The sequence below is a fragment of the Pteropus vampyrus genome, unplaced genomic scaffold, assembly GCF_000151845.1.
Source record: "Pteropus vampyrus isolate Shadow unplaced genomic scaffold, Pvam_2.0 Scaffold283, whole genome shotgun sequence".
Lineage (NCBI taxonomy): Eukaryota > Metazoa > Chordata > Mammalia > Chiroptera > Pteropodidae > Pteropus > Pteropus vampyrus.
In genome coordinates this window covers 1,989,144-1,997,782 of record NW_011889064.1, presented here as the reverse complement: position 1 = coordinate 1,997,782, position 8,639 = coordinate 1,989,144, and the positions used below count along the sequence as shown (strand labels likewise).

General features: G+C 39.6%; 1 protein-coding gene across 4 annotated transcripts in view; it reads right to left on the bottom strand.

Annotated features, from left to right (window-relative positions):
• MANSC1 (MANSC domain containing 1) overlaps positions 1–8,639 on the bottom strand; it is a 25,077-nt gene that overhangs the window by 13,889 nt on the left and 2,549 nt on the right. Inside the window, exon 1 of one of the 4 annotated variants that reach the window (XM_011376028.2) lies at positions 2,139–2,488. The exons of 2 other annotated variants lie outside the window; for them this stretch is intronic. The gene's annotated coding sequence lies outside the window, so the exon portion shown is untranslated. Of the gene's footprint in view, positions 1–2,138; positions 2,489–8,639 lie in introns of those variants that run through there. One more of the 4 variants, XM_011376027.2, reaches the window with a different exon arrangement.

The following is an 8,639-nucleotide window of genomic DNA, read 5'->3' as shown; positions in this document are numbered from 1 at the left end:
ATTAGGTGATGAGTTTTTAAATACAACACCAAAAGCACAATCCATGAAAGAAAAAAATTGATAGGTTGGATTTCATTAAAATGAAACACTTCTCTGCACAAGACACTATTAAGAGAACCAAGACAAGCCACAGACTGGGAGAAAGTATTTGCAAACACATATCTGATAAAGAACTGGTAGCCAAAATATACAACTTAACAAGAAAACAAACTATGCAATTAAATGAGCAAAAGATCTGAACAGACACCTCACCAAAGACATACAGACGACAAATAAACATGAAAAGGTGCTCAACATCACTGTCATTGGGAAATTGCAAATTAAAACAATAATGAGATACCACTGCTCACCTATTAGAATGGCTGAAATCTAAAAAAACCAACAATACCAAATACTGATAAAAACCTGCATACAAATGTTTATAGTGACTTTATTCATAATTGCCAAAAACTGGAAGCAACCAAGATGCCCCCCAACAGATGAACAGATAAACAAAATGTGATACACCCATACAATGGAATATTATTCATCAGTAAAAAGAAATGAACTATTGCGCTACAAAAAGACACAGAGGAACCTTAATTGCATATTGCTAAGTGAAAGAAGCCAGTCTAAAAGTTATAATTCTAACTATATGATATGCTGAAAAAGGCAAAACTACATTGACAGTAAAAAGATCAATGGAGCACAGGAGATTTTTAGGGCAATACTAGTCTATATGATACTGTAATAGCGGGGATATGTCATTATATTTATCAAAACCCATAGAACTGTACAACACAAAGAATAAACTCTAATGTAAACAGATAGACTTTAGTAAAAGACAACAATAGTTTAATAAAAAAAAATGGTAAATAGTAATAGAGCACAAGTCTAATACTATCTTGCTAACTGTTGTGTCTAATTTTTGAAACAATGAAAATAACAAGTAACATTTATATTTCTTACCTTCTAGTCTCTATATTAAGCACTTTACATATATGCCATTTAATCTTTACAGAAATCCTAATGAGATAAATCCTCTTATCCCCATTTTTAGTTAAAATAAAAAACTGTTATATGTGTTTGTTTATTAACTTATTAAATAACAAGTAGTACATTTAAAATCCACCATAATTTTGAAGTAGTATTGAATAGAAATGATATTTTGTTGAGATATGTGCAATAAGAAATTTGATATGAAAATAACTGTGATTTCGACTGGTTGGCAAAACAGCTACCTCTAATATTACGATGGCTTTAGCCTACATGTCTCTTAAAGGAAATGCTACATTTCAGCTAGAGGTTAGTAAAATAATAAAATTTTCCACCTAAGTTCACAGATTTTCTAAATATCACCTATGGTCTCCCCCCGTAAAGAATCCTGGAACGAGTTACCTTTTCATGCTGCCATATTTTGCAAGTCTTTTTTCAGGCCCCTAAAAAATCTAAAACAAAGACAACACCCCCAAAAAACAAAACAAAAAAATCAGGAGCGAAAGAGAAAAATCAGGCCAATCCTTTACTTTGAATGGATTCTGACAATCTGTGAAGCTCTTGCAAAGAAACCTGAATTAGGCACAGGGATGGTGCAGGAGCTGTGTTTTCAGAATGCAGCATTTGTACTGTGCTTGGACTGTGAGAAGTACTAAAGAGCTTATTTCATTAAAGATACTCAACAATTACTAGGTAAATTAATTCTTCTAATTCATTATTATTTAGGACTTAAAGTTCCAAAGTCAAGTTGAATCCTGCTGAAAGATAAAGGGAAAAGGATACAGGTGGGAGAGAGAGGAAGCATCTGAGCTTTAATGTCTGCCTACTACAGTCATTCAAAGGTATGGGTACATAATAACTGTGCCAAATATTGGAAATCATTTTAGTTCCAGCATAATCTAACCTAATTTATCAAGATGTTCACACACACACCCTACTGAGTATTAGACAACAGGTTTAATAATGAGTACGGGAGACCAATCATACAAGGAAGAAAGGAGAAATTTTCCCTTTGAGGAAATGTATGTCGCTCACTAAACTATTCTTCTGCCTGTCCTGATGACGACGCGGAGCCAGAGCCATTTATGACCGATGCTGCTGGCCTGCCTGGAGTGCCCCATTAAAGTATACCGCAGCCCCAAAAGATCGGGTCGGCCCCTAACCTGGTTCTTGCTCCCGGATGGGTGGAGAAGCTTCACTCCAGACAAGGAGCTGAGCTGCTCTCTCCGCAGGGGGCGGGGATGCCTTTACCTGGCGGTAAGAGGACCTCGGGGCCCCTGTAGGCCACCCTGTGCGAGGACAGCTCCGACGCGCTCCGAGGGGTCTCGGCGAGCCGGCCAAGGGATGCTTCGCAGCACCCACCGGGCCCGGCGGGTTTGTGGTTCGCAAGTTCCTGCTTCCGCTGCAGCCGCCGAAAGTTTACCGGGTGGGGAGTGCACATTCCTGTACTGCAACCCGGAGCTGCTTCCCAGCAATTGTGCGTGCGGTCTTCTGAGCGCCCGCGAGAGACGCGAGCCCCCCTCTGGAGGCCCGCGTCCCCCTCAGTCCCCGCCCCACTCACCCGCGCGCGCACCCGAAAGCCAAGGGCGCAATGAAGAGGCAAGGGCGCGACCGAGGGTCTGCAGCTGTGCCTTCTCGCTTCCTGGAGGGCAGAGAACGCGCAAATACACAGGATGAAAGTCAAATGGTACAAGTAAATATATATATATGTATATATGTGTGTGTATATATATATATATACACATATATATATACACACATATATATGCATACATACATATATATGTACATATATACACATACATACATATATGTATATATATACACACATACATATATATGTGTATATGTATACACAACGCGCAAATACAACGGATGAAAGTCAAATGGTACAAATATATATATATATATATATGTATATATGTGTGTGTATATATATATACACATATATACACACATATATATGCATACATACATATATATGTACATATATACACATACATACATATATGTATATATATACACACATACATATATATGTGTATATGTATACACAACGCGCAAATACAACGGATGAAAGTCAAATGGTACAAATATATGTGTGTATATATATATATACACAGTAAAAACTCTGGTTCTCACCCCGTGTCCTAGTCTAGTTGTCCTCTTCAGAGGCCACCACAGTGCACTTTCTCCGAGTTCAAGAGTTTACAGTGCAGTCCATCTGGGGCATAGTTATGAGAACCTATTTGGATAACTGGAGGCATAGAAGGTCTCCAATTCGATTTGACAATTCTTGCGTTAAATATTATGTGCAAGTCAAGCCTCAAGGAAGACATTTGGGATTCTGCAGGATTTATTGTTTATAGATATGGATAATGATAAAAATAATGGTGTCTGTTATAGTTATTCAAATCATATCCCTAACATTTAGCATAGTATCTGGTACATAACAAGAACTCAGCAAATATTTAAAGTGTATTTGTGGATTGAATGAATGGAAAAGAAGTACGAGGGCATAGGTTGTAGAAGTGTGTTTCTAAATCAATGCTCGCTCCACCCCCATCCCCTATACATGGAAACAAATGGAACGTTACTACACCGCTGACACTTAACCTGTCAAGTAGTCTAACCTTTGACAATATCTCCATCTTGGTCAGTGTGAAAGACCTTTCAAACCTAAAGCAGTTTGCAATTGTAGATTATTATTCTAGTCCTGACAGAGCCAACAGCTATATCTTAGTTTTAACCAATAGCTACAGGAAACATATGTTGACAAAGAATGCCCATGAACAATGGTCCATTGTGTGAAAATAACTCTAGCTGTATACAGAGGATGACCTATTCTTGAATTACAATACTATTGGGAAAACTAGGTATTAATGAGTTTTCAAAGACAAGGAAATTCCACAGCAATTTCCCATTGGAAAGATTTTCCTGATGCAATAAAAGACTGATGTACACAGTACATTTTATCTCTGTAGATATACTTGGGGGTTCAGGGTATAGAAAGGTTACATTCTTTGAATCCCCCTATAAAAGTAGTCCATGCTAGGCACTAAGTGACCTTTTTCTCATTCAGACCTTTCCCCATCAGTTTCAACGTTTTGATATAATGAATCTGTTATCAGTGAAGTGATATATTATTTTTTTAGTTATGACAGAACATAGGACATTGATGAAAATAATAAAGAAAATTTTTCTGTTGACGTGAACTAGGTGTTTAAATTAGAAATTATGTTTGTTGTCACCTCATTACTGAAGAGAGTCTTGATCCCCTTCTGACACTTAGGAGTCCCATTTATGTAGAGGCAGATTTTTTTTTTAAGTGTTTTATCCAGAAAACATGTAGAGGAAACTAAAGATCAAGAGATGGGATCTCCCTTCAAGATGCTTATAGTTCAGTGGGAGAGATAGGTAAATCAATGGTTGTGTAAAGTATAAATGTTATGATAGAAGATGCTAAGGAAGCCCAGGAGAGGGGCATCTTATTAGGACTTCTGGGAGGAGGTGCATAAATTCAATCTTTTTTTTTTAAGACAAATTTTTAAGAGAAGTTTTAGATTCACAGCAAAATTGAGAGGAAGGTACAGAGATGTCCCCTATGCTCCTACCCCCAGCATGCACATAGCCTTCCTTATTATCAACATACTCCACCAGAGAGGTACATTTGTTACAGTTAGAATGTAAAGTCCATATTTTACCTTACATTTACTCAATGTTGTACATTCCATGGGTTTGGACAAATGTGTAATGATAGGTGTCCACCATTACAGTATCATACAGTGTATTTTCACTGTCCTAAAAATCCTCTGTAATCAGCCTATTCATCCCTCTTCCAACTTACACCAAACCCTGGCAACCACTATCTTTTTATCGTCTTCGTAGTTTTGCCTTTTCCAGAATGTCATATGGTTGGAATCACACAATATTTAGCCTTTTCAGATTTACTTCTTTCAGTTAGTAATATGCAGTTAAAGGTTAATGTCTTTACATGGTTTAATAGCTCATTTCTTTTTATCACTGGAAAACAGTCCATCATCTGGATGTATCATAGTTTGTTTATTCATTCATCTATTGAAGGACATCTTTCTTGGTTCCAAGTTTTGGCAATTATAAATAAAACTTCTATAAACAGCTGTGTGCAGGTTTTGTGTGGATATTATTTTTTTAATGAGTTAAATCTTGAAGGATGAAGTTCAGTTAGATGGAGAGATGAAGGCTGAATATTCCAGACATAGAAAATAGCATGAGTATTCAGAGAATTTCATCCCCATTGTCATGAAGTTTGCTTGTGTACATAGATGAATAGAGAGGCTGGGTTCAGAGCAAGAAGTTTCTCTTATGCTAAATTTTAAACTTTATCCTGAGGACATAGCAAGTTATTGAAGGTGTTTAATAAGGCAAAGACAGGTCCAGAGACCTAAATAATATTCTAGAAAATTCTCTGTGCCAGCCACATGTAGGATGGATTGAAGGAGGTGAGGCCAGAGTCCTTCTGATTTCCAAGAAATTGAAGAAATTAGGAGACCCTGAACTGGGCATAGAGATAGAAGAGAAATCGAAAAGAGAGGCTCTCCAGATTTGGTAACTGGTTGGATGTGGTGATAAGGGTAAACAGGTTTCTGGCTTGGGGACTGGATGGATGGAGTGTGAGGCAATATAAAGACATGGGAGGAGGAGCTAGTCTGGAGTGAATAGAAGCATGAGTTTTAGAACATTTGACTCCTGGTTTTATCACTTATTAGCTGTGTGATCAAGAATAACCCCCTAAACCTCCATGTAAAATTAGGAAAAGTATTATCTACTTTATAGGCAGATCATACACGGCCAATATATATGAAAGTGCTTAATAAACTTGAAAAACTGTTAGTTGTGTATGTATGTCCCCTATGCTCCTACCCCCAGCATGTTCGTGTGGAAGTGATTTTGAGAGTGCTAAAAGGCATCAATCTCAAATGTCTCCTACCTCAAAAGTCCCTCCAGCTGAATCCTTGTATTATAAATACCCATTTAATTTTCTTGCACCAGATTGTAAGTTTCCTAAGGATAAGGCATGGGTCTTGTTGGATCTTTTATCCCTGGCCTCTAGCAAGTGCCTGGCATATTATAGGCTCCCATTAAATGTTGATTCAAGGAATGAAAGCCTTTTATCTTCTGGTATCCTTTTTCTGAATAATAGCTTTATTGATATCTAACTCACATACCATGCAACTCGCCTATTTAAAGTGTACAGTGTAGTGGTTTTTAATATAGTCACAGAATTGTGCAACCATCACTACAAAAAAAAATTTTAGAATATTTTCATCATCCCCGGAAAGAAACCCCCATACTCATTAACAGTCACTCCCCATTTCCCCTCTACCCTCTTCCTCCTCAGCCTTAGGCAACCACTACTCTATTTCTGTCTCTATAACACCTTTTCTAGACATTTCATGTAAATGAAATCTACTATATATGGTCTTTTGTGATGGGCTTTTTTTTCACATTGCATAATGTTCTCAAGGTTTACCATGTTGTAGTATGTATAAATACCTCCTTTTTTTTTTTTTTGCCAAATAATACTCTATTATATGGATACGCCATTTTATTTTTCCATTTATCAAAAATCAAACAAACAAAAAAACCAACAGTAGCATAGGAGTTTCTAGTCTCTGTCCCCCAACAAATATCAGCGATTAGCTACATATGAACAAAAACAGTCTGGGAAAGCTCCAGAGTCCACTTAAGAAACTTAGCAACACAGTAGACCAAAAATCCCCATGAGTCTATGGCCATGCCACCCTGAACATGCCTGATCACGTCTGGTCTCGGAAGCTAAGTAGGATCGGCCCGGTTAGTACGTGGATGGGAGATTACCTAGGAAGACCAGGTGTTGTAGGTGTAAAAGAAAACAAAAAACAAACAAAAACCCCCTGAGAATAACAGCACAAGAAGAGAGGGAAGACAGCTTCATTTTGCTGGCATCCTCTCACCTCCCAAACCAGCATCTCTTAACACCAAGAGAGAACGAAAGAGCGGAGTGAGCCACCAGCTTTCTGTGGGTACTGCACACAGATCCTGCTTTGGTTTCACCACCCAGACTGACAGAGCTGAGACGTGTAAAGATGGCTAAGATTAAGGAAGAAAAACAGGGGCTATTACAGCAGCCTCATAGTAGCAGGAGTGATTGAAGTTCCCTGTGACCTGCTCTGCAGACAAGCCCAGCAGTTTACACCACTGAAGAAATCAATGGCCAGCACAGCTGCTGTAAAGGCCCTGCAGATTTCACCAGCTTTCAGGTATTCTTGTTTGCTGATGACTGCTGCCTGATTCCTTCCCTGCTCCTTCCCCTGCTCCAAGGCCCAGAACCATACAGGCAGCCAATGCAGGCTTCTGCAGCTGCATGAGTGCAAGACACCAGTCTGAACCCCTGCAGTTGACCTCCACTGCTGTGCACACACTAGGGGCTAGGCCCTCTGGTAGTGCATTTGCATGCTGCAGGCCTGAGGCCCATCGCCAGCCTCCACTATTGTGCATACACCTGGGGGAGATTGTGTAGCCAAAAGAGAGAACGCCTATTGCCAAGCCCCCACTCCCTACCCTGGCCCCATTGCTGCTTTTGGGCCTAGATCTGGCTCTGTCTTCTATCAGTGGCCTGTACCACTGTGACTAGTCCCCCCAACTGTAGAGAAACCCATCACTGGCCTCTACTTTGCTCTTGGTGAGACCCAGGAGCCATGTTAGTGCACACCAACAGCTAGAGACCCTGCAGCTGCCAGTGCACGTGTAGTTGACACTAGCCCTTGATGCTTTCCCTAGACCCCTGCACTATGTATGTGTCTACAAACACCCCACTTCTACCTAGGCACCTACAGTTGGCCCTCTTAGCTTAGTGTATGAATGCCACTGGCTTTGGCCACCATTACTGCCTGCCTTGGTCCCTAGCCACTAGACCTGGAGTTGCCACTGAAGACTCCAACAGTCCTTCCAGCCACTGAAAACACCCCTGTAGTGCTCACCAAGGACCACAGTTGTTGATTTTATGGACTCAAGTGGTCTAAGCCAAAAAAGATATCATGCTCCCCTGAGCCCTGTGCCACTACATGCTCCTGTACTTGGTGCCCTGCATCAGTAGGGTCACAGCATGCTTCCATGTGCCTCTACCTACAGGTGAAAATTTTCCCTTACTAAAGTCAGTCCATACAATCTGGAGGAGGTGACTGCTTCTTCAAATGTATAGGCACCTACACAAGGCTATAGGTATGAAGAATCAGGGAAACATGTCTCTACGAAAGGAATACAGTAAGCTTCTAGTAACTGGCCCCAAAGAAATGGAGACACAGAAATTGTCTGACAAAAAAATTCAAAATAAATGTTTCAAAGATGCTCAGAGAGCTACAAGAGAACACAGATAAAACATTTAACAATATCAAGAAAACAATAGAACAAAATGAGAAGTTCAACAAAGAGATAGAAGGCATAAAAAAGAATTAAAAGTAATTTTGAAGCAGAAGAATACAATGACTGAAGGACTGAAGAATTCAACAGAGAGATTCAACAACAGATTTGACTAAGCAGAAAAAAATCAGTGAGCTAGAACAGCAGTTTCCAACCTTTTTGGCACCAGGGGCCAGTCCTCCTATGAGAATCTAATGCCTGATGATCTGAGGTGGAGCTGAGGC